The sequence below is a fragment of the Halyomorpha halys genome, unplaced genomic scaffold (assembly GCF_000696795.3).
Source record: "Halyomorpha halys isolate HHAL.00 unplaced genomic scaffold, Hhal_1.1 Scaffold1649.1, whole genome shotgun sequence".
Classification (NCBI taxonomy): domain Eukaryota; kingdom Metazoa; phylum Arthropoda; class Insecta; order Hemiptera; family Pentatomidae; genus Halyomorpha; species Halyomorpha halys.
This window is the reverse complement of record NW_027110978.1, coordinates 38,785-42,502: the sequence shown is the minus strand read 5'-3', so window position 1 is coordinate 42,502 and position 3,718 is coordinate 38,785. Positions and strand designations below refer to the sequence as shown.

Below are 3,718 nucleotides of genomic sequence, written 5' to 3'. Positions count from 1 at the left end.
ATAGAGTATACGTTGTCACGGAAATATGTCGCCTCGCTTCGCGGCGACATATTTCCGTGACAACGTATACTCTACACAGGCCTACACGGGCACGGTTTTTTTTTTACAACCACATTATTTAATTTAATGTCGTTCACTAATGGTTCATTCATTCATCTTTGTAGCACAACCAGTGTACAATATTAGACATTACCTCTTTGGACATATCAATATGCCGTTTTTCACCTCAGCATTTTAACAAAAAAAAGTGCATATTTTTTTTTCCGATGTCCTTTACGGAATAAATTCAAACTCCTCACTACATTACTACATCTGAGAACAACAATAACTTCACTACGATATCTATCAATTCACACGACACTTACGAATTTCTTTAACTTAGGAATAAGGATTGTAAAATGCTTTCTTAGTTCATATTTATCAATTTTTCACCGCTAGCAGAATGTGAAATCATCAATTTTTCAAACAAACAATATTGAAGGTTTTTTAGAAGAAACTTTTTTGAAAATTCGGCATTTAGGCCCTGTCAAACTATTCAAATGAGGATAAAACCTAAATGATATTAAACAACATTTAATTGTATATTGATATATAGAATTTAATAGAAATCGTTTTTGAGAAAATCGAAAAAAAAAATGTGAGAAATCGATTCTATAAAGTGGCACTTCTACTGAGTCAATTTAATCGGAAAATTTGCTATTGAATCTCAGCTACACAATTGTGTTAAATATGTAATTTCAGTTTCGAATGATGTTTCGTTTTTGAGATTCGCTCTTTACATACTTACAGATGATTTTACGAAAATTGATTATTTGAACTTAGGGTAATTTCAAAATGTGTATTTGCATTAAAAATTGGAATTCGGAGTTTTTTATGATCACAATACTCCCCCTTACTGTATAATACATATATAGGAAAGTATTTTTATTTATTTATAGCTATTTGCAACTGTATTTACATAAAAACACATGAAGTAAATTTGATGTAAGATCAAAATGGAGTGGTCCAGTCAAACTACCCATTTGTAGCACTCTAGTCATTTTTCTATATTAGAAGGTCTCGAAGCCATCTTCTTCTCAGGTGCTTCGGAGGATTGTCAGGAATAGAAGAAGAAGCAAGGTTAGAAACCAGAGGGTTTTGATGGTTAGGGAGTTTATAATAGAAGGATTAATATTGAACATTAAGGTCTGTATGAATGATTTTATTGGTGACAAAGTAGGGAGCATTGAGGATTATACGAAGGATATCCAGATAGGCCTTATAATTGTCATGTAGATTAGACTTTTGTAATGAATTGGAAGTTTAGACCATTTGTCTAATAAGAGCTGTAATAGTCGTGCAGTTTCCCGTCTTTTCAGTCTTGTGTGAGGATTCCAGGTTAGTTGTTAATCCAGATGTAGTCCAAGGTAGTGGATCTGTTCAACAGGGGGTAAGAGCAACATTATAAAAGGATAGAGCAGGGCAGTCGGTAGGTTTGCGGCGAAGGGTAAAGGTGATTGGTTTTTCATAGGAAAATTAAAGTAAAAATTTAAAAGATCCATAACAAATTTAATCATTAGTATTACGATTTTTATTAAATATTAAAAAAATAAATGTGGATTTCAAGATATAAAAAATATATAAATAAATGAATAAATATTTCATGTCCAAATCTATACTAAATTTTTTGAAATGAATGTAAATTTTTTTTTTTTTCATTAAAAAATGAAATTTCTGAGCCTGCAAAGGTATTCAGTCTGACCCGCTATTGACAGAGAAAGCTCGTCAGTAACTGCAGTGCCTTTTAAGTACTTCTAGAGTATTGCGTCTTATATGGAAATGACAACAATATAAAACTGTTTCTTTTAATAGATTTACATAAGTTTTCGTTTCGGTTAAAGAAATATTTTTTAATAGATATCTATTACAGATTTGACTGGATGAGATGGCATTTCTCTCTCCAACAAGTAAATCTAAAATTATATTGCCCTAGAAAGCGAAAATTTTAAACAAAATAAATTATTGTATACACAAGTTTTATATTATCCACACGATAATATGTTTCGACATCCATATACTCTACTAAGAAGGTTAATTACTGTTCCGCTTAACCGAGTGTTAAATCGTGAACCTGGCCCACTTTAAAGAAGCTGTCTTGCTTTATATAACCTTACAAATTTAGACATGAGCTTTTTAAAACCAAAGTGGTGTAATTCCACTTCTTATAAATTATGAGTTAATGTTGAAATGATTGGAGTTCTATCAATGGGTAGATTCCCCACATGTAACTTCATATCTAATAGAAAATTCACCTGTTGAATATAATTTTATACGGTTGTAAATAACAATAAATAAATTAATTAAAAAAAAAAATGTTGAAATGACTTTTAAATATATAAAACTACTCCTGGATACTATAAGAATTTTTATCTAGCTTTAAATACCCTGAATTATTTTGTATATTAAGTTTGGAAAATGATATAAACATGGCTTCTCTTAAAAAATAATTATTTTTTTATAGTGGACCGAAATAAATATGTAAACCTTAAAATATAATTGCTTTTTAACCTAATAAATTCTAATATAAAATTAATTGTTTGAATAAATCAGATGGTATCCATGTTGTCTCAAGACTCTTTATTGTATCATCAACTGGACTGTTGACGTTGGACGTTTCGGCCAATCGGTCATCTTCAAGGATAATCTTAAATATTAATTTACACCTCACATCCAATTATTTATAAGCGTTTTGCAGGTTCTCCCTAGGTCATTAATTACAAGTCAAATCACCCTATTTTGTCACAATTTCATTAATTTTAAAAACTTTTAATTTTAGATTAATTTAACACTATCAACGAGTTAATGTAAAATTCATTCTATCATATGATAGTTGGTAATGTTAAGTTAATGATTTGACTTGTAATTAATGACCTTGGCAGAATAGCCTGCAAAATGCTTATAAATAATTGGATGTGAGGTGAAAACTTATAATTAAGATTGTCCTTGAGGATGGCCGAATTGGCCGAAACGTTGGACTGTTGATATAATAAAGAGTGTTATGAGGCTTATCTTGGATACCAATTGATTTATTTAAACAATAAATACCAGTCTCAACAAAATGAAAATATTATATATAATTAAAAAATTAATTAATTAGTGATGCGTTTGTTGTTGACTGTGAATGTTGTTGAAGAAGATGGTTGGGTATGGGGCCAGCGGAGGACAGAAATAAGTAAAACATTTTTTTTAGTGTCGATGTTTCGGCCAGAATTTCAAACTGTCAGCTGGACTAAGTACAAAAACCAAGTTAACATAATGGAAAAAAGAAAAAGAAAAACAGAATAAAAGGAAAATAAGAATATTAAAAAATAATAATAATGAACATAAGTATGGAAAGAAAATGTATACATTGTATAAGTATGATATTAAGTAATAATATAGGAAAAGAAAAAAAAAATGTGAGTATATTGTTTTTCATTATTGTTATATTAAAATTTTGGGTGAAAAATGTTATGTAGGCATAATTATGAGAGATAGTTGACCGTGGATGATGAACGAGGAGAAGATGGTTGGGGGTGCGGTCAATGATAAACACAAATAAGTTGGATTAACCTATTTTATTGTGCCAACGTTTCGGCTAGACTTTCTAACCTTCTTCAGGGCTAAAAACAGAACAAGATAACAACCACAGTAAGTATAGAAAAATAAAAAAAGAAAGTGTAAACAGAATAATTTTACA

At 29.9% G+C, this 3,718-nt stretch overlaps 1 protein-coding gene across 11 annotated transcripts in view; it reads right to left on the bottom strand.

Moving 5' to 3' along the window:
• The window catches only part of LOC106690296 (serine/threonine-protein kinase OSR1), a 50,537-nt gene that overhangs the window by 24,932 nt on the left and 21,887 nt on the right, over window positions 1-3,718 (bottom strand). The gene's annotated exons all lie outside the window — the stretch shown is intronic.